This window comes from Giraffa tippelskirchi, chromosome 11, assembly GCF_054371585.1.
Source record: "Giraffa tippelskirchi isolate mGirTip1 chromosome 11, T2T-mGirTip1v1.2.pri, whole genome shotgun sequence".
NCBI lineage: Eukaryota > Metazoa > Chordata > Mammalia > Artiodactyla > Giraffidae > Giraffa > Giraffa tippelskirchi.
The window spans coordinates 92969302-92992439 of NC_137285.1; the positions used below are offsets into that span (position 1 = coordinate 92969302).

The 23138-nt window shown below is 40.3% G+C and overlaps 1 protein-coding gene and 1 pseudogene across 11 annotated transcripts in view; one reads left to right on the forward strand and one right to left on the reverse strand.

Annotated features, from left to right (window-relative positions):
- The window catches only part of ELMOD1 (ELMO domain containing 1), a 136074-nt gene that overhangs the window by 53077 nt on the left and 59859 nt on the right, over positions 1–23138 (forward strand). For 4 of the 11 annotated variants that reach the window (XM_081545876.1, XM_081545872.1, XM_081545877.1 and 1 more), the window contains exon 1: positions 4258–4719. The exons of 1 other annotated variant lie outside the window; for it this stretch is intronic. The gene's annotated coding sequence lies outside the window, so the exon portion shown is untranslated. Of the gene's footprint in view, positions 1–637; positions 681–4198; positions 4720–23138 lie in introns of those variants that run through there. 6 more of the 11 variants (XM_081545879.1, XM_081545874.1, XM_081545868.1 and 3 more) reach the window with 5 other exon arrangements.
- LOC145525232 (rRNA N(6)-adenosine-methyltransferase METTL5 pseudogene) lies at positions 14593–15113 on the reverse strand (annotated as a pseudogene).

The window sequence follows — 23138 nt, forward strand, 5'->3', positions numbered from 1 at the left end:
CCTCCTCAGGAAGGTCTTCCCTTCCTCCTCAGTCCCCTGCTGAGACAGACTTTAGAGGCACAACTTCTTCCTCCATGGCTCCCCTACTCATTGCATCTAAATACTACATCAGGTGATTTCAGTTTCTTCAACTCTCTGTGAATCTCATGGTAATCTAGTAAATATGCTTTTTATGTGGAAATATGGCAGGTGGATTCATGGCTAACATTTATGGACCACTATGGGACAACAATTATGCTAAGCACTTTACAAATCATTTATGAATTTAATTCTGCCAGCAACAACACAGGGTACATATTCTTTAGTTTACTATTATCATCCTCACTTTAGAGATAAAACTGAAAGAGGTTAAGGCCAGGTTGCTTAACTTCCAGGCTAGTACCTGAACATTATGTAACATTGCTGTAGCAAATGTCACCAAACACAATTAATTCAAACAATTAACTGTGAAACAGGGTGGGACCTGGGACCTTTGCTGCAGTGCATTTGCTTAATGCTTGCACCTGGACAAACATCTCCTTGAGCAACAAAATACAAAGAAACTATAAGAGACTAAAAATAACTGTATGCATGCATAGTTGGGGCAAATTGGGCACAAACAGATACAAAAAGATCAAAAGACCCAACTGCCACTTCTGAAGAGCTGGGAGCAAAAGCCGGGTGTCAGGAGCACAAGCAAGGTACTGTGCATGGCCTCCACACTCAACACCACTGAAAGAATAGACAAAACACTTAAGCTACCCCTCCTCCCTGACCCATGGACACACTGCTATCCTTACTCCATATAAGAAACCAGCTCACCCCCACTTTGGGGAGCGGGCAAGGGAAGCTATTACTTGTTTTCACTCCTTCCTGCAGTCACAGGAGCCTCAATAAAGCCACCCTTGAATTTCTTGTCTGGCACTTAGTCAATTTCTATTGACTGGGGAAGGCCAAGAATCCTGGTTGGTATCAACTGCTTTCAAACTACCTCGGCATAAGTCCCTGGCAGTTTGGCAGTCCATGAGGACTTCCTGAATTAATCCAAACAGATATTAGCCCCAACAAATCTATAACCTGAAATTCTATAAACCTCTGTACGTGTCATCCTACTAGGTTGTCTATTAGCCATATTTTCCCAAAGTTTATTGACTGATGAGAAATGCTTTGTTTTCCTGTTACAAAGCTATGTATCATAGTAGTTTTCCTTGAAACAGTACCTAGTAGTCAGTTAAAAGATAAAGGATATTTTATGATGGGGATATTTTATTGGTATAGACTAGCTCAAGAATGAAGAGAATACCTACTCTACTGAGATTGATTAGGAAAAGGAAAGAAAGGTTGGGCTTCCCTGGTGGCTCAGATGGGAAAGAGTCTGTCTGTAATGCAAGAAAACCCAGGTTCAATCCCTGCATCAGGAAGATCCCCTGGAGAAGGAAATGGCTGCTCACTCCAGTATTCTTGCCTGGAGAATTCCATGAAACAGAGGAGCCTGGCGGGCTACAGTCCATGGGGTCACAAACAGTTGGACATGACTAAGTGACTAACTTACAATAACAAGCTAATTTCTAGGGTGATGATGCAGTGGGGAGAGCTGGATGTCCATTTTTAAAAACATGGTGGGTTGAGAATGTGGAAAAGAGAAAAATTTTAAGGATAGCTGCTGTGAATTGGAGGAGGTGATAGTAATACTGATTGATAGATCATAGAGTGTGGCTTTTGCTAAAACACACAAATTTGTAGTGAATTGTGGCTAGGATTTTCTTCCACAATGCTCTGTGGACCCTTAAGGGTAAAAATCTGTGAATTTGTGACTGGAGGGAAATTAATAGAGTAGGAAAGGGAAAAACTGTCCCCAATCCTAGGCTTATTAAGAAGACTAATAAGAAAAGATGTATATAGTCTAAGAAATTGAGAAGAGTTGAGAACCTGTATATATTCATTCATTATTTCACAATCTTTTAGGGAGGCTCTATCACATATTAGTTATCTCTTAAATTCTTTAATACAAAGATGAATGAGATCCTGCCCCGAGTTAAACATTAATATGTGGCAAGGCTGTCTCTAAACGCTATGGAATACATGTATACAAATATACTTTGGAAAAGCTGGTTCTAAGTGGTGCCAAGTCTGTCTCACATTCAGACCATAAGAGAAACACAGAGAAAAGCTTAAGATATTGAGACAGTAGGTAGAATCAAACAGTCAACTAATACACAACAGAGAATAACTAGGAACACAAACAGAAGTCAAAGGTGGTCAGAAGGTGAAGATTTGGGAGGTGAATGATCCTGGAAGAGATGTTTGAGATGTAGGAGATATGAGAGTCCAGGCTGAATCTGGCCAGTGGAGAGATGCCATTCTTTGAGGTTAGAAAAAAGATATAATTTGGTGTGGGGATTAAACTCTCTGGGCTTCCCCTTTTTGATGATAAACCAATGTATCATTTTGATGATTAAACCAATTGATGACAAACCAATTCATTATTTGATTCACAGGTCCCTATCTAGAGGAGCTAGCTGAAGGAGTTAAATGAAAAGAATAAAAATCATTGGCAGGGATCCAAGTCTATGTAGTTTGGTTGACCAAGGGCTATCATTATTATTTTTACTGATATTTTTGAGAGAAGGAATCAAGGCCTATAGATTAATTTGATGAACACAAAGACAAGAATGGTTGGTTTCTGTCCTTGGAGATTATTTACTTTGTAGGTGTTTATTGCCTATCTTCTTCAACTTAGATTTTAAGCCCTACTAGGGCAAGGACCATGTCTGTCTTGTTCATAATTGTTTTCCCAGAACAGTGCCTGCACAGTAAATTGTTTCACATTGCTTAAATAATAGCAGTAGACTGTGATAAGTACTGTGATAAGTGTTGTAACATCAGTATGCACTGGTGCTCTAGAAGCAGAGCATTAGTCCTACCTTGGAGTTAGGGGAAGTGTTCTGAAAGAAGGTGGCGTTTGAATCTGAAGAATCGGTAGGACTTTGTAAAGTGGAATGGAAACAGAAGAGTCTTCCAGAAAGATTGGACCACCATAAATAAAGGCAAAGCATTATGAAACACATGGAATGTTGGGGAGCTATTGAAAAGTTTATTTTTTGAGCACTGATATTTTAAAATGTATGCAGTATCAGTGGAAAGTAAATTTCTTCCCATGCAAGTATACTTTATGGAATAGTAGTAAAAGAAGACTATTAAATTACTTTAAAAATCGACTTTGGAGTGAAATTCTTTTGTCATGTGGATAAACTGCCAACATTGACTCTCTCCGAAAAAGCTTTTCCTTCCAAAGAGGGCTCATATATGGCTGCCCAAGAGGTTTTATTTAAAAAGTATGAAGAAACTGAAGAGTATAAAGGGAAGGTAATAGTGGATAATGCTTCTAACAACAATAGAAAACTTAGAAGGATAAGGGGTAATGGTCATTCATTGTGAGGAAGGAACACAATTTGTTCACCATTTAAGGACTATCACTAACCTAAGCTTTCATAAAAACTGTATGGTGGAGGTGGAACCTACAGGAATTTTATTCAGTGAACATTTACTATGTAACAGGTGCTTTGCATTCATTGTGTCACTTAATCCTCACACCAGGCCAGAGAGACAGAGATTACCACTCACCACTTTATAGATGAGGTAACAGAGAGGAAGAATAGCTGGGTAAACTACTGGGGTGGTAAATGAAATCAAGGCCTACCTCCAAGGTCAGAGTCTTTCCCCTACTCCATGCTGCTTCTAACTTAAGAAACTGTTTAATTAGAGAGAAAAATGTTCTTCCTTAATACGAAACACAATACAAAAGAAAGGCACAAGGTCTACGTGTGTGTGAGTGGTGTGTGTGTGTGTGTGTTAAGTGAGTTCAGAGCCAAGTCCTCTTGCACTGTGAAGCAAAGTTCCCCAAACAGCTCCAGGTCTTGTTCATAATTCATCCATTATAATTAACCCCAGGGTTAAGGTATTGCTTCTGAAACCTGATGAAAATGCAAATTTGTAACCTGAGAGGATTGACGCGACCTCAGTTACAAACCAAAGAGATGGCTCTTTAACTTGACCGGACAGGTCTAGTAATCGGGAAAGGCAGGTACTGCCGAGGCATCCCTGCAGGTGAGGTCCCCAGGCTCAGGAAAGCAGGTGAGGGATGAATGTCTGGATTGGAGCTATCTCACTTGGTAAGATCGCAAGGTTGGAGCTAAGCTAAAAACAAAGTTGGCCCTCTGAACAATTCTCTGACAAGGGAGTGAGGAATACACCTTGCCTTCTTATTTCAGGACTCTTTAGGAACCCCACAGACAACCTCTCCGGAGGTTCACCACCTTTCAGCTTATACTCCTTGCTTTCTGCTCAAGCAGCCAGGTCTGCAGATTTAACCCTTCCCCTCCGACGCCCGCGCTCCCTCCCCCGCGACTGGGCATGCTCAGTGGCCTCCCGGGCTGTGCTTCCAGGGAAACCTCCGCACGCCTTACGCGGGGCCGCTCTCGGTTGCCTGCTCGCCGCCCGCCGCCTGGGCCCATCCCAGCTTGCTCAGCTCCTAGCGACCCAGATTCCGGCCCTGTCCCCGCCCCGCCCGCGTCCGCAGCTAGTGCGGCAGCCGCGGCCGCCCTGGTCCAGGCTTCGCGCTGGGACCGACCTCGTCCAGCGCCAGGCGGAGCGCGCAGCCGGAGCGCTTGGGAGAGCAGAGATGGAAACTCGACTGCCGCACGCCGGGACCTGCTGAGCTTCTGCGGCCGCCGAGTTCATGTGAGTAGCGGCATCATGGGGCGACCCACCAGGAGCAGAGAGGAGAGGAACGAATGCCCTTGAAGAGGAGCGAGGTGGCGGCGAGGACGCGAGGCATCGCGCGAGCTGTGCAGCGTGTGGGGCGCAGCAGGAACGCTGCGGGTGTGGGCAGAGGGTGTTGGAATGAAAAGTGCATACTACCTCGGTGCAGGGGCTTCATGGTCATTGAGGACCGTCATCTGTCCCCCCATCTTGCCACCCCAAATTAACACCCGGGGGATGCAGGTCGGCAGGAGAGGCTGTTTACATCTTGGCTGGGGCGCGAATTACCTAGTGACCCAACGCCGAGAGCTTTTGAGGAGGCGTGATCGGCAGAGATCAAAATAGGAGCGGAGACAAGGGCGGCCGGGCCGGGCGAGTGGCCCGTCGGGGTCTCGGGGCCCCTTGCCCCACGACCTGAGGCCCCAGGGGCAGTGCAGGACTTCGGGTTGGCGGGCCGCAGAGCTGGAGGGTCTCAGCGCCGGGAACCCGGGGACCTGTCTGAGGGGCTGACGCGCGGTGCCTCCTACTACCAGGAAACCCCTCACTTATGAGAACATCTCTTTCCTAAGCAGGTAGAATTGAACAGGCGACTGGGGAGCGACGGCTGACAGAGCTATTAAAAGCAAAACAGTGAAGTGTGGTGGTGAGGTGTGCGATTCTGAGTGCCTTTCGCCCCCCCGCCCCCCAAGTGTGGGTGCTCCTATTCACCGCGTTTCCTCCCGACCTCTAAGTGGCGAGTCTGGTAACACACCTTATAAATATTTCAGGAACGACCTCGTAGGCTCGGTTGCTTCAGATCAAGTTTAATGAATATGTTTGTCAGCCTTTATGCTCTGCACAGGCAGGTAGAAGCCCCGTGCCTCAGTTTGCCAGATCTCATCCCTTTCCTATACCAACTAGGAAAAAAGGTGCTGCTAACCCCCCCGGTGAGCTTTAGATTGGTACCGTAAATTTGAGTCTGTCGTTCGGAGAGACCAGTCTTGGGCAGATATCCAAGCGTTGTTCTGCATCTCTGCAGTGTGCGTGTTGAGCCTGGAGCTTGACAAACCGGAGCTTCCAATATGGTGGAAAGCAGGTAATATGCTTATGTTGGAATAAACGTCTTAATTCATTATCATCTTAAGACACCAAGTAGTTGCACAGAATTAGTCATTCTCTCCGTAGAAGTTGAATCTGAGATCTAGTTGAAATTTTGAGGAAGGCAGAATTTGTATCCCTCTACAACTGGGAGGCATTTCTCTCTCCTAAATTCTTCCATAGGAATAAGAAATGAACGTCACTTCCATAATCACTGTCAAGAATACTGAAAGAACACAGTAATGTAGGGAACTTTCAGGATTGGAACAAGCTGTAGGGCATCTTTCCTCACACTTTGCGTTATAACTTCCACTGTAACACACACCATTGGTGCTCTACAGTGGTACTCCTTTGCTGAAGAAACCTGCTTTTTTCTCCCTTAGTGAGACTCTTGCTGCTGCTGCTACGTCACTTCAGTCGTGTCCGACTCTGTGCGACCCCATAGACGGCAGCCTACCAGGCTCCCCCGTCCCTGGGATTCTCCAGGCAAGAACACTGGAGTGGGTTGCCATTTCCTTCTCCAATGCATGAGACTCTTAGTATGTCTCTAAACAACTTGTAAGGAATTCCTCTGTTGACCAAGATTTCAAGCCTCTAAGATTTACATTATGCTGAAAGAGACAAGTCTCTTCTCTTGTAAGACCATGCACATTGAAGCTGAACAATTCGGTGTACAGATATTTTTCATTTAGAGAAGACTTTTCCAGCAAAGACCCACTGCAGTTACATCACAGGCTCCACCTCCGCCTCCCAGGCTGCTTCTCCCCAGCCTGTTAGTGAGGACAGTATGTCTCACTGTGCTTGATGAAGAAAAGGAATCCCCACATGAAAGACATATATTTCTCATATTGTATTTTCAAAATTAAATTTTCAAAAAATTTTAGTTATTAATACATAAATGCAAGGACTTAATCCCGGAATAGTATGGATAATAACTCTGAATATCAGCTTTCCAAGAAGTCTGGGGCAACAGTACAGCATTCTCTGTGCTGAAATTATTGATAGATGGTATTAGAAGGGGATTCTATGAAATTAACAAAATAAGTAAAAATTTTATATAAGAAACAGCATTTCCTTAAGTATGTTACTGATCTGCTAAGAAAGTAACCCAATATCATTAACAGACATAAAATATGGCCAGTTGAGAAGTTTGCAGAGCTCAGACACAAACCTTCAGGTCCTCTAAAGAAGCATTCTTTGAGTCCTGTGAGAATTTTTAAAGAGTCACTGGTAAAGCTGTCAGATTTAGCAAATAAAAATATAAGCTGCTCATGAGTTAAATTTGAATTTCAGATAAACAATGAATAATTGTTTTTAGTATAAGTATATCCCATGCACAATTTGGGGGTATACTTATACTAAAAATTGTTTCATTTGTTGTTCATCTGAAATTCAGTTTTGACTGAGCAGCCTGTATTTTATCTGGCAACTCTATAGTCACTGGAAATGTTTCAGTCCTCTTTTTGGGGTCACCGTGTTTTGAAAAATGAAAGTGGAGCAGAAATCATATGCTTTTCTACAGACAATCTGGGACAAGTCCAGTTCTGGTTCAAGCTATTGAAAATAACTCATGCTTAAAAGTGAGATGCATACACATTCTGATTCACCTTGTTGTACAGCAGAAACTAACACAGCATTGTAAAGCAATTATATTTCAATTTAAATTTTTTTAAAAATACTTTAAAAAAGTGAATCGTTCAACACATCTCCGCTTGCTTTATTTAGTGAGAGGTGCCAAAAGATACAAAGATGAGTAAGGGAAGTGGGGGTAGAGGAAGAGCTCTACATCATAAGATTTGAGACTTGCAGGGTCCACTCGAGGAGCCTGGGAAAGCCACTGAATTCTACTTAGCGGCTCTAGTCAAAAATGATGAGCAGTTATGACAGGACTGACCTTGAATGAGAGAGATCTTACCCTGGGAGGCGAGGAATAAAGAAATTCATGCCTTTATACCTAATGGAGTGGAGCTAGAGGTTGACGGCCTCAGTCAGAGGACAAAGAAGCCTGCTGAGAATGGGGAAAATGAAAAGGGAACGCTAAAGGACATTACCTAGTTGGTGATGGGAATGGAAAAGGGAGCTGAAGAGGGACAAGTCCAAGGATTGGTAAACGGTACTTGGGTGAATGCATCTCTCTGCATTTAAAAAAAATAGTTGATTTGCCTTTTGACTTAATACTTAAAGGGCTTCTTCACAGTTCTGCTGCCTTCCTGGTTTCCTCGGGCAAAAAAAAAATCATCATCAAACAAATCTGGTGTATAGTATTTTAAAGTTTTGTTATTTTTATGTAAAAGATGATATTTAAATTTGATATTTGTGATGCTGATCAATACTTGGTTGCTTCGGCGCAAATTCTTGAAATAAGATAAGCCCTTGATGTTTTGGCTTTAGCAAGTCTGTTGCTTCAAATAGGAAGAAATACTAAATTGCAATCATTTTCTGATTTAGTCCAGCTATCTTTAAGGAAGCAGATTCTGATAATGGAAAAAAATGTAGATTTTACAGAAATAGAACTATGTGAAAATGACCATATGCTTGCAGTACTAGAGAATACCTACTCAGAATATTTCAAACGTAATTAATTCCAAAAACACACCACTTACATTTGTGTCTCTGAAGATGCAGTGGGTACTTTCACTATTGATCATTATAGGAATTTTCCAAGGAAGTTGAAGATCAAACCACTGTGGTCCAAGAGAGAACAGAAAATCTTCTTTTTCTGAAGGTTCCTGTTTGCCAGTCTCAAGCAAATGATGATAGAGTGCCATTCTAGATTGCACGTCTGTCAACAGATATAGTTATCTCTAGGGACCATCTTCAGAAAAGCTTCATATGATTGAGTATCCATGCAGTGCTGTGCTGTGCTTAGTAGCTCAGTCATGTCCAACTATTTGGGACCCCATGGACTGCAGCCTGCCAGGCTCCTCTGTCTGTGAGGATTCTCCAGGCAAGAATACTGCAGTGGGTTGCCAGGTTATCCTCCAGGGGATCTTTCCAAGCCCGGGATCGAACCCCAGTCTCCTGTATTGCAAGCAGATTCTTTACCATCTGAGCCACCAGGGAGGCCCAAGAATGCTAGAGTGGATAGCCTACCCCTTCTTCAGGGAATCTTCCTGATCCAGGAATCAAACCGGGGTCTCCTGCATTGCAGGCGGATTCTTTACTAGCTGAGCTACCAGGGAAGCCCTGAGTATCCATATGTATGGTTAAATTTCTACTTTATATTACAGTAAATAAGCATATAAAATATAAACTTTAAATTACAGTAAGTTTTTAGAATCACAGAATTACTCTATGCTAAAATGTGTAGTGGAGCAGTTAATTCAGGTTTTTCTTAACAAATGATTATTCCTTAAAAATAGAACAGAAAACACTCTGTTTCAAGTATTTATGTTGTTCCTCTTTGTAGTGTCTGCCAAACATATCCTGCCTTATAATTCTGATAGTATGTGAGAAAAAGAGTGATCAAAGACATATTGAAGTTGCCAAAATCTCAGAGCAATTAGACTACAGTTTCTATTTTCAGCAGTGTTTCACTTATTAAAGTGATATGACTTATTAAAGAAAGCCTTACTTCCGTGATCTCTAAAGACAGCTTATGCGAACTGTCACCCAGAAAGAGCTTTAACTGAAATTGTGTGCTCAGTTCACATTCTAAGTCTTCAGTAAATAGCCTGAATTTAGAGAATCTTAAGACAATATGTTTTTGCACCCCAGGAACTTTTAGCCCTCCAGTTCATTTATGCTGACCATGAGCAAGTCTTATTTAACATCAGTTTCTGTGCTGAAAAATGAAAGATATACACATTTCAAAAGAGAATATTGTGTCAACTCCAATCATCTTTGTCTATAAAATAAATATTAATTGGGTTATAAGGGATAAATAACTTCAATCTCAATGTAATTAGACAATTTCTATATTGTCTGTATACAATCTATATTGTTTTTGATGCCATCAGAATAATTCAGAATTTGCTATGTTTGATCTTTAGCTTTTTTTTGATATAAATCAAGATGATTGTAGTAAATGTTTAAGGGGAACTCATTAAGCCCCCTTAAAATCAGTTTCAAACAAGCTTATGACTACAGATTCAAAAGTCTTTACATAACTTTTAAATGTAGTTTCCATTTTAACTATTGGGATTGGGACTTTGTTAATTAGAATGTGTGGTATAAGGTCTTATTTCAGCTGATATAACTCTCAGTCCCTTTTCCTTTGTATAAGTAAAGCTGCCATATGTTTAGAAGCTTTCATTCATGATGAAACTAATAACTTATTTATACCATGGCTGCTTTTTGGTTTAGCAAATGTCATCAGTGATAACATAAACTCTGTTCCCTATTTTTTTTTTTACATTACAGTTTGGCATTATAAATATTTTAAGTGTGAATCAGTCTCTGGAATGAATTAACTATACAAGTATATGTCTTCCTTTTGCTTCAGAAGAAGAATCAAAATGCTGTACCCTTCAGTATTTGAAAGCCAGATTTTCTGAAGATTCTGTATTCTAGTAGAACAGTTACATTTTAATTTCAGATTTTCTTTGGTCTTAGAATCCATTTGGATTAGCAAAAATCTTAAAAGTTGTTTTTAATTGAAAAGTTTTATCATATATTCTTTAAAATGGTAAACATTTATCAAAGCTATTTTAATTAATATATATTATGCACATCATTAATCATAACAGTTGTAAATATATATTCACCCAACATAGGACCACCTAAATACATAACTTAAAACTTTGAAAGCTTAAATTAAAATATATGGCATAGAAATGTGATTTTCATATTCTGTCTCATGTATGATCTGTATGTAGCCCAATATGTGAACTAGTACATGAAAATCAAGACGTAAAACAGAAGGATTGGATTATAGTTTTTGATGTTTTGTATCAAGTATTTCTTCTATTATTCTTTTAAATTGTAGATAACCTAGAATATTTAAAATAGAGCCAGACTCGTCAAATTTTTACATGTGCACCAAACTTCTGGAATACATCTGTCAACTAGACTCTTGAGTAATCTTTGTAGATGAAATGAAAAAATGAGATCTGGGATGAGATCTAATAGCTGGATTCATCAGCTGTAACCAAAGAATGTTTCTAAGTGTGAAAGCCACATAGAAGCTTGTTTCTGTTGGTCTGCTTCAGATCTTTTCCCTTGACCTTGACATTTCTACAATTTTATCAATGATTCAGATATACTTGGACTTCCCAGGTGGCTCAATGGTGAAGAACTCCCCTGCCAATGCAGGAGATGCTGAAAAGACGTAGGCTTGATCCCTGGGTCAGGAAGATCCTCTGGAGGAGGAAATGGCAACCCACTCCAGTATTCTTGCTGGGAAAATCCCATGGACAGAGAAGCCTCGCAGGCTACAGTCTATGGGGTTGCAAAGAGTTGGATGCAACTGAGTGACTGAGCACATACACACACAGATAGACTATACACATATCAGGTTTGTTGATAATGCACAGCTCTAAGAATTAGTGAATTTGAATGACAAACAGGGTTACACTTAATATCCCTTAGCCCAGAGCAAGAGCTGAAACTAAAATTATGTGCAGAAAGAGTTGGTTTCATTTAGTTTCTAAAATTAGTTGCCTAAGGCCAGGGAGTGGAAGTCCTTCTTTAACAACAGTTTGAGTTGTAAATTTATTTACAACTTATTTAACTTATACGCAGAGTACATTGTGAGAAACGCTGGGCTGGAGGAAACACAGGCTGGAATCAAGATTGCTGGGAGAAATATCAATAACCTCAGATATGCAGATGACACCACCCTTATGGCAGAAAGTGAAGAACTAAAGAGCCTCTTGATGAAAGTGAAAGAGGAGAGTGAAAAAGTTGGCTTAAAACTCAACATTCAGAAAACTAAGATCATGGCATCCAGTCCCATCACTTCATGGCAAACAGATGGGGAAACAGTGGAAACAGTGGTTGACTTCATTTTTCTGGGCTCCAAAATCACTGCAGATGGTGATTGCAGCCATGAAATTAAAAGACGTTTACTCCTTGTAAGGAAAGTTATGACCAACCTAGATAGCATGTTAAAAAGCAGAGACATTACTTTGCCAACAAAGGTCTGTCTAGTCAAGGCTATGGTTTTTCCGGTGGTCATGTATGGATGTGAGAGTTGGACTATAAAGAAAGCTGAGCGCTGAAGAATTGATGCTTTTGCACTGTGGTGTTGGAGAAGACTCTTGAGAGTCCCTTGGACTGCAAGGGGATCCAACCAATCCACCCTAAAGGAAATCAGTCCTGAATATTCATTGGAAGGACTGATGTTGAAGCTGAAACTCCAATACTTTGGCCACCTGATGCGAAGAGCTGACTCATTTGAAAAGACCCTAATGCTAGGAAAGATTGAGGGCAGGAGGAGAAGGGGACGACAGAGGATGAAATGGTTGGATGGCATCACCGACTCAATGGACATGGGTTTGGGTGGACTCTGGGAGTTGGTGATGGACAGGGAGGCCTGGCATGCTGCGGTTCATGGGGTCCAGAGTTGGACACGACTGAGTGACTGAACTGAACTGAGTGGTAAAAGTTAGTTCACTTGAGTATTAACCAACACTACAGAAGAAATTAATGCTTTCTTTGATTGGGTTCATAGAGTCCATATGAAAAAGATCAAAAACAGAGACTATTAACGCACTGTACTGAAAGTGATGCATTTTGGGCCATCTGTCAGGAAATGTAGTAAGGGAATGCCTGACTCTTGTGAGCCTGGGTAGAATGTTGGCTCATATGATCTTAAAAGCACCTCTTAAATCTGATTATGCATTTTACATTGAGTTCTTAGGCACTTATATATGTATCTGCCAACATCTAATTAACTTAGTAACATTTATGTAGTGCATAACTATTGTACATCCTTTCCTTGATTAATAGTAAATATCTCTTCTCATTCTTTTCTACCTAAAGATTATTCCTTAGATAATTAACCAATCATCACTTAAGTGCTTCTACTTTGTGACCACCAGTGGGTTCACCTAGTTAAGATCAGACTTGAAATTCTTAGATAAAATAATCTGTTCTTTGAATAGCCACAAAGTAGCCACAAAGGATCATGTCCAGGTTCTAAAATAAAATGGCACAAACTAGACAAAGATGAAAGGCAGGCATGTATTCACTCAGTGTATTCTGTGTGTACTCTGTCTGCAGTGTGCTTTGGCTTTCAAAGGTATTTGTTTATAGAGTGGACACCCATCTTTACTCTTGAACACTGCTGTCTGAACTCCTTTCCTATGTTGAGGGGGCGGTCTCACATTATGAGACAGAGGCCACTTCTCACTATAGCAGCTAAAAGTGCCAGATGCTTTCTCTCCCAGGCATCCTTGTGTGGGATAAGACATGGACTCATCAGAGACATGGACCCAGACTCTGCCCCAGCGGCACGTATTTTTTTGGCAACACTCTTGATCAGTCCTGAGGAGGGGTCAGTGGAGCCAGCTATTGAGTCTGGACCTGATAATGGAAGTAAAGGTATCTTTATTAGACTGGCTCTATGTTATCATTTTAAGCATTATTTTTGTCTACGTAACCTCTAAACCCAGTTCTCCAGCCCTCATGGAGATTCTGTAGGTTACCTTCAAATTCCTTTTCTGCTTAACTAGGCAGAGCTAGTTTCCACTCCTTCTGATAATAAAAAACCCTGACTGGTACGAGGCAAACAAGTCCATGCTTACGTTGGCGTCTTAGTCAGTCACTGGGACCTGCTGAGTACAAAGTACTCTGAAAGGCTCAAAAGGAAATATTTATTCATTTTCTAGTATTTCTGTAACAAGGCATCTGGCTTGGCATTTGGTAGGAGAGGCAAGCAAAACTGGTATTTTCAAATTAGTGCTATGAGGACAAGTAGGAGAAGGTAGGGATGCCACTGTCAAACTTTGATAAGGGCAGATATTCTTTGGATCTCCTGATTCTTGAGATTGATTTAGTGTAGGGATGAAAGGTTGGGGTAAGAAAGAATGCTTGGGGGGAAAAATACATGTTTCATCAATTCTAAGAGTCAAATTGTTTTCTTCATCTTAACATTTACGAAATTAGAAAACATTAGAAAACAAGTGTATCATGTTTTAATTGCCACCTTTTTCTCCTCAACCCATCTAACATATTTCACCAAATCTAAGATGTCATTGAATATATACTATTACATTTTTACTATTAAGAAAAAAGGCTCTGTAAGTAATTACTAAAAAATGATGATACATAACAGCATACTGGGGGCTCTAGAGTAGATTTAAAGAGAACGTAAGATAATTAGATCAGTCATGGAAATGTTGTGAGTTAAACACCAAATTCCATTTCATTGTTCTAGTAGTTTCCTAAAGCTGTTAAAGAATAGTAGATTTATGTTGTGAACAAATTCAGGTACTAATCATTTTAGCCTTGTTTGACTATTAAGTATGCCTATATGCTTACAGTGATTCCCAGTTTCGTGGATGGCACATTTATTTTTCATAAATTTTCTATTTTTACAAAAGTCAATAGAATAACATAATGGATCCTGGTATTCAACAATTATCAATTCATGATCAATGCTGTTAAATTTTTAGCCCCTACTCTCTATCCACCCAATTTTATTTTGAAGCAAATCTCTGACATCATACCATATCATTTGTAAATATTTCAGTGTGTATCTCTAAAACACATACTCAAAATATTGTTTCTACTTTCCTAGAAATAAAATCTATAGTTTGTAGCACCTTTTTAAATAAACAAATTGTGTATTTATTTTAATTAGGTTTTAAGGTACCTTTTTGGGGGAGGTTTTTAAAAAGAAAACCATATGAAGAATACTTCAGTGTCCACTGATTTCTTTTTAAGACATTTATATGATCCTAGTAGGTCATATCGTAATCCTGCAGTAATATCTATCTTGATTTTCCACTCTGTAACTTTCTTTTGAATATGTTCTCTAGTTGAAGATTTGTTTAAAGAATATACCACTATTCTTGCCATTTCCAAAGCAACCTTCAGAAATGTCATATCTATTCTGTTATTATTTTTGGCCCCAAGAGGACAATTCCTAGTTATTATATCAAATGACTTGAACTATGTCAACATTTGTCAGCTCAAACTCTTCCACTTTCCCATTAAATATTTTCAATACGTTTTAATTTGTGTCAAATTCAACAAACAGCCTACAGTGTGTGGCCTGGTGGCATACTATTCTAAAGTAACTTGGTCTTTTTGAATCCGTCTACTTGATGCAAGCAACTGACTAGTTCCTTGAACCTTGGTTTCTTCTTTTTTGTTTTTTTAAAGTGTGGGTTCACAGGATTTAAGGGCATTGGACTTCAGGAGGCTGGAAACGCTACCCTATGTATGTCACCTTTTATTTTTTTAAGTTTATGTCTTTAATCACAGTAATACATATCATTTAAAACATCATATAATTATACAGTATTACAATGTAAAGTAGACCTGTTGCCCAGTCCTTCTCCATTCCACATGTGTTTCTCAGGTATACTCACTTTAATTCTCTTAGCTTATTCTTCTGGTATATTCCACCTTACTTTCAAATAATATGCCAATATTGCTATTTTTCAATATTTAAAAGTATCAGATCTACTGATTTTCCACTATGGAAATGAAGATTTAACTTTCATACCTAACATCTTTCCCTTATATACATTCTTTTCTCTTTCCTCAGTTCTCCCATTATCTCTGTTTTTACCTAAGAGAGTTTCACATGTATCTTGGTTTGGATGGTTTTCTGAAGGGTAAATCTGAGGACTAGTAATCTGTCTGCCACTGTTCTGAGAGCTGAGTCAGAGAAGAAGACTGGATAAATCTCACCTTTATCATGTACACTTTCATTTAACTTCCTAATATTCAGTATACAGCTCAGCCTCATTTCTTGTTTCTAGAAGTTCAGAACCTACTTAGCTCATCCCCTTCAAGAGTTAATCTCACCTCTTCTGATGGAATGGAGAGGGGTTATGCCTATTCTCTTTAGGTGGGGAGGAGATCAGGCCCTAACTTATCCTTATGAAAACTTTCAAGCAAGTTGTGTTGATACATTCTGCATTCCCACTTTTAGAGGAGCTTGGCACTCCTAACTCCTGAACATGACTGAGATTCTGTACTCTGAATTGTACTGCCTTTGGGTCAGTTCCCTCACTGTAGGTTTAGTCAGGTAGGTGAAGTAAATTACCATTTGCTCATCTTTCAGGTTCCAGATTCTTTTGACATCTCATGTGCACTCCTGTTGCCCTTAGCCTTATAGATTTATGCTTTTTGATTTCTTTACGTTAGTTGGATTCAGTTCAGTCGCTCGTCATGTCCGACTCCCTGCGACCCATGGACTGCAGCACACCAGGCTTCCCTGTCCAACACCAACTTGGGAAGCTTGCTCAAACTCGTGTCCGTCGAGTCGGTGACGCCATCCAACCCTCTCATCCTCTGTCGTCCCCTTCTCCTCCTGCCCTCAATCTTTCCCAGCATCAGGTTCTTTTCAAATGAGTCAGCTCTTCGCATCAGGTGTCCAAAGTATTGGAGTTTCAGCTTCACCATCAGTCCTTCCAATGAATATTCAGGACTGATTTCCTTTAGGACTGACTGGTTTGACCTCCTTGCAGTCCAAGGGACTCTCAAGAGTCTTCTCCAACACCACAGTTCAAAAGCATCAATTCTTCTGCTCTCAGCTTTCTTTATAGTCCAACTCTCACACCCATACATGACCACTGAAAAAACCATAGCTTTGACTAGATGGACCTTTGTTGGCAAAGTAATATCTCTGCTTTTTAATATATGCTGTCTAGGTTAGTCATAGTTGGATTATGTGTTGGATTATATGTGTTTTATTCATGTTTAGATGGAAGTCTATAAACATATTTAGATGGCAAGAATACGCAGAAGAACTATACAGAAAAAATCTTCATGACCCAGATAACCACAATGGTGTGATCACTCACCTGGAGCCAGACATCCTGGAATGTGAAGTCAAGTGGGCCTTAGGAAGCATCACTACAAACAAAACTAGTAGAGGTGATGGAATTCTAGCTGAGCTATTTCAAATCCTAAAAGATGATTCTGTGAAAGTGCTGCACTCAATATGTCAGCAAATTTGGAAAGCTCAGCAGTGACCACAGGACTGGAAAATGTCAGTTTTCATTCCAATTCCAAAGAAAGGCAATGCCAAACAATGTTCAAACTACTGTGCAATTGCGCTCATCTCACACACTAGCAAAGTAATGCTCAAAATTCTCCAAGCCAGGTGTCAACAGTACATGAACTGTGAACTTCCAGATGTTCAAGCTGGATTTAGAAAAGGCAGAGGAACCAGAGATCAAATTGCCAACATCTGTTGGATCATCGAAAGAGCAAGAGAGTTTCAGAAGAACATCTACTTCTGCTTTATTGACTATGCCAAAGCCTTTGACTGTGTGGATCACAACAAACTGGAAAATTCTTCAAGAGATGGGATTACCAGATGACCTTACCTGCCTCCTGAGAAATCTATGCAGATCAGGAAGCAACAGTTAGAATCGGACATGGAACAACAGACTGGTTCCAGATTGGCAAAGGAATACATCAAGGCTATATATTGTCACTCTGCTTATTTAACCTCTATGCAAAGTACATCATGCGAAATGCCAGGCTGGATGACACACAAGCTGGAATCAAGATTGCTGGGAGAAATATCAATAACCTCCCATATGCAGATGTCACCACCCTTATGGCAGAAAGTGAAGAAGAACTAAAGAGCCTCGTGATGAAAGTGAAAGAGGAGAGTGAAAAAGCTGGCTTAAAACTGAACATTCAAAAATTGAAGATCATGGCATCTGGTCCCATCACTTTATGGCAAATAGATGAGGAAATAATGGAAACAGTGACAGGCTTTATTTTGGGGGGCTCCAAAATCACTGCAGATGGTGACTGCAACCATGAAATTCAAAGACACTTGCTCCTTGAAAGGAAAGCTATGACCAACCTAGATAGCATATAAAAAGCAGATATATTACTTTAGTTAAAGCTGTGGTTTTTCCGGTAGTCCTCTATGGATGTGAGAGCTGGACCATAAAAAAACTGAGTGCCAAAGAATTAATGCTTTTGAACTGTGGTGTTGGAGAAGATTCTTGAGAGTCCTGAATAATCATTGGAAGGACTGATGCTGAAGCTGAAACTCCAATACTTTGGCTACCAAATCCGAAGAACTGACTCATTGGAAAAGACCCTGATGCTGGGAAAGATCGAAGGCAGGAGAGAAGGAGATGACAGAGGGTGAGAAGATTGGATGGCATCACTGACTCAATGGACATGAGTTTGAGCAAGCTCCAGGAGTTGGTGATGGATAGGGAAGCCTGGCGTGCTACATCGATGGGATTGCAAAGAGTAGGATACTACTGAGCGACTGAACTGAACTGAACTGAACTGTAGGAAGTCCATGACACAAGTTTTAAGGTCACACTTAAAAGAATTAACAACGTGAAATAGTGTTAAATGCATCAGAAATAATTATAGTGACTTAATTACTGCTTAGTAGGTGTCTCACGTTGCCTGTGTAAACTTCCACAAGTACAGTATTTGTTTTGCTTCTCTTTTCTCCTTACCCATATTAAATCTTAGTACCCGTAACTGAGTCATACCACTTTCTTTGCAAAATATCCTACTTAACATACTACTGTAAACAATATGTATCCGCAGTTGTGAAAGAAAAGAATTTCACATACTTAATGTTTGGAATTTTGTCACACATTGTGAAGAGTTCATAGATCGTGGCATGTTGGTAAGGAGCCTTTGTCTTAGAGTCCAGTTTAGTCTGACATGATTGAAATGAATTTTCCTTGGAAACAGCTCAGAGCTTCTATGTTGACTTCAGAAAGGGCAGTAGAATCCTTATGTGAGATCTGCTAGATTTCCCTTTGCTTTTGGGCAAAGACTGTTTTGCTTATTTTGAGTCTCTAGTGAACATAAGTGCACAATGATGTTTATTGACTAGAATTAAGAACTGAGATCTGTTCCTACCAATTGGCTGTCTGTCCTTGGATAAATCATTTATTGAATTTGTTTGAGGCCCCACGAGGTCACTTAGGAAAGGTACAGTAGAAGAAAAGGGACATTGGGGAACACCTATACTTAAAGGGCAGGCAGAGGAAGAGTGTGAGATAGACAGAAAACCAGGAGAACGTGGAAACATGGAAGCCAAAAGCAGACCTTTCAAGAAGTAGCATCACATGTTCAGTTCAGTTCAGTTCAGTCGCTCAGTCGTGTCCGACTCTCTGCGACCCCATGAATCGCAGCACACCAGGCCTCCCTGTCCATCACCAACTCTCGGAGCATCACATGAAATCATATCAAATGAGATAAGAAAATAGATCTTGGATTAGACCATGCTCTGCCTTCAACCAAACATTTACATACTCACTCATTCAGTCTATGTGTAGATAAATGTTTATCATTCCTGAGATGTTTATGGTCAGAGTGATCTTTGTAGTATAAGGAAGTAGTCTTGAACCCTGTGTATAGGTGAGTATGTGAATGGAATGACTGTGATAGGGGAAGGGAACCATAGCTCAGAGAGACTATGCAGTATAGAGTGGGGAGGCTGTTTTTGAGGCTAAGAAGGACATGAGTTAGTCATATGTAATCACCCTATGACATATTATAGACTTAATTAACCTGGTTTACCTGGAGAAGGAAATGGCAACCCACTCCAGTATTCTGACAAAGAGTCAGACATGACTTAGCAACTAAACAACAACAACCTGGTTTAACCTGAATAAAAATGTTTGACTCAGAGAATATGTTTTATGTTTCATCATAAGCTTCATCAAATTAAAGCCATCAGGCTGGTGTGTAAAATACTTGAGAAGTCTATCACGGCTACTATTTTGTTAGAGTGCTGTGCAAACAAAAAGTAAATTCAAATTTTCCCTGAGCTTAGACCATGCCCAGCCACTTGAGAAATGCTGTTTTGGCTACAAAGGAGTAGATTAACTCAGCACCACCTATGGAAAAACAATTCAAAGGACATTTCTCACCAGTAGTGTATCAGAGTACCATACATTGCATACCAATTATGATTTGTTCCTGTCTTTTATATAGATTTTCTTTTTTTTTTCACCTTTTTGCTTAATATATATTTGATCTATTCACATAATTATATAAAGTTACCTCTTTAATTTTAGATATATAGATTTTCTAGTTACCGGTAATTGGTATATTAATACAGAGAAGGCAATGGCACCCCACTCCAGTACTCTTGCCTGGAAAATCCCATGGACGGAGGAGCCCGGTGGGCTGCAGTCCATGGGGTCGCGAATAGTTGGACACAACTGAGCGACTTCCCTTTCACTTTTCACTTTCATGCATTGGAGAAGGAAATGGCAACCCACTCCAGTGTTCTTGCCTGGAGAATCCCAGGGATGGCAGAGCCTGGTGGGCTGCCGTCTATGGGGTTGCACAGAGTTGGACACAACTGAAGCGACTTAGCAGCAGCAGCAGCAGCAGCAGTATATTAGTAGGTGTACCTCCTTCTGATGTTGAAGCTGAAACTCCAATACTTTGGGCACCTGATGCGAAGGGTTGACTCATTGGAAAAGACCCTAATGCTGGAGAGGATTGGGGGCGGGAGGAGAAGGGGACGACAGAGGATGAGATAGTTGGATGGCATCACCGACTCGATGGACATGGGTTTGGGTAGACTCCGGGAGTTGGTGATGGACAGAGAGGCCTGGCGTGCTGCAATTCATGGGGTCGCAAAGAGTCGGACACGACTGTGACTGAACTGAACTGAACTCCTTTAAAACAAAGCTAGATTTAAAAAATAAAGTAATTCTTTTTGCTTTCTATAGAAAACATTTAGAGAAGTTATTTAATGAGCACCCAGTGAGCAGGGATCTAAATACCATTTGCAAAATGCTTTCTTCTACCACCCAAAGCCATTTTTGGTGTTTCCTCTTTAGGGGCAGATAATTAGAACTAATTGCTATTTTTGTTTCCTGTTTGGAGAACAAATAATTAGGACTAATTACTATCTTCCTTCCCGTCACTTGCCCTACACAACCAGCAAGTCAGTTTGATTCTACCTTTGAATTATTTTTCACTTTTGTTTGCTTCTCTCTATCACCACCTTTCGTGTGCCAGTTCAGGTCACAGCCTGCCAGAATTTATCCAAACAGTCTCCTAAGTGATTCTTGACAAAATGAGCTTTTACTGTAGAGGAGGATATAATGAGGATGACAAAACATTAATAATACTAGAAATGAGTAGCAATTCATTGATTGCATATTATGTTTAACTATGATATGCTTTTGGTTCATTCAGTTCTTAGAGCAATCCTTCTAAAGGTAGTGTGATTTCTCTCCCCATCTAACTGAACCCCAGAGTGATTAAACAATTTGTCTAAAGCCATTTGGCTATTGGTGAAACTCAGACATGAATTCTGTCTCCAAAACTTGTGCTCTTAACCACCATGCATATTCTCTGCCATATTTGACAAATTTCCCTCAAATAGTAAGGATCCTTTGTAGTATTAAACTAAGTTGCCTTATCCAGAAAGGGCTTCCTCTGTGGCTCAGTGGTAAAGAATCCACCTGCAGTTCAGCAGCCCCGGGAGACTCAGGTTCGATCCTTGGAGGAGAACATGGCAATCCACTCCAGTATTCTTGCCCGGGAAGGTCAATGGACAAAGGAACCTGGTGGACTACAGTCCACTGGGTCACAAAGAGTAGGATACAACTGAAGCAACACAATTTAGCACGCATGCACATGTTACCCAGAACAGTACTGACATACAAATATTCAAGAAGTTTTTGTTTTGTTTTAATGGAAAGACTCAGGAACCACCATGTACAGGTCATGAAGCTGAAGTATTATGATACTTCATTTATCCCGCATCATTATGAATGAGGTTTTTTTAGGTAAACCAGTTTTATAGATAACTGAAATTAAACCATTAAGTATAATTTTAAAAAATTTTTATAAAAATCTTTCTGAAATGTACTCCATTACTTTATTGCCTTAGTACTATGTATGACAATCCTAATTTAATTTAATTTAAAAAGTATTGTTAGGAACAACAAATGTTGGATATGCTATTTATTCATTTCCTCTAGGCTGTAGTTTTAATTACCATTTATATGCTGAGGAAACCCAAATCTTTGTATACAACTAAGATTTCTCTCCTGACCTTCAGAAATGTATATCTACAATCCCTCTTGAGCCTGAAAATTCAAAGTGAACTAAGATCCCCAGATACACCCAGACCCCCAAATCTGCATTTCCAAAATTCCATGTCTTAGTGGAAAACTCCACTGTCTACCTAGTTGCTAGCCATAAACATGGGCATAATGTTTGACTCCTCCTTTTCCTTCACTAACCACCCTCGATCAGTCAATGAACAAAAGTCCTATTGATTTTACCTTCTAAATATCTCTCAGATCCATCACACTTTGTCTCTGTCTTTTGCCTTATCCTGCCATTATTATGTTTGCCTAGATGATTGTAGGAGAAGGCAATGGCAACCCACTCCAGTACTCTTGCCTGGAAAATCCCATGGACAGAGGAGCCTGGTAGGCTTCAGTCCAAGGGGTTGCGAAGAGTCGGACTCGACTGAGCGACTTCACTTTCACTTTTCACTTTCAGGCACTGGAGAAGGAAACGGCAACCCACTCCAGTGTTCTTGCCTAGAGAATCTCACGGATGGTGGAGCCTGGTGGGCTGCCGTCTGTGGGGTCGCACAGAGTCGGACACAACTGAAGTGACTTAGCAGCAGCAACAGATGATTGTAACAACCTTAAAAATGATGCACCTACTTATAATTTCACCACAATCTAATTTATTCTAAATACTACAGTGAGGTTACATTTTTAAGACTACAACTCTGATCATGTCACATCCCAGTCTATAACTTTCAATAGTTCTTCACTGCTCATGGAATAAGTTTCAAAGGTCTTTAATATCACATAAAGCCTTCAATGACCTGATCCTTTCTTGACCATCCATATTTTGCCATCTCAGTTTTTACCTGTTCTTCTCATTGAGCACTACACTAGGTCATATTGAATGTTTTCCCCCTCCATACATTGTGTATAATATAGTCTTGCTTCTAGGCCTTTGCATGTGCTATTTGGGGGAACCCCCGAACCCTGCATCTAAGGTAAGTATCTCTTACATTCACTGTCACAGCACCCATTTCCACTTGTAATATTGTGGTTAAGTACCTATTTGTTTTTGTATTGATATGCCATCTTCTCTTCTCTCTTCCTTAAGACTGTTGGGTCTGGAAGATGGGATTTATAACCTCTTGCTCACCCTGGATCCTTAGTGCCTAGCTCTGTGTTCAGAGCATAGTAGGCACTAACATATTG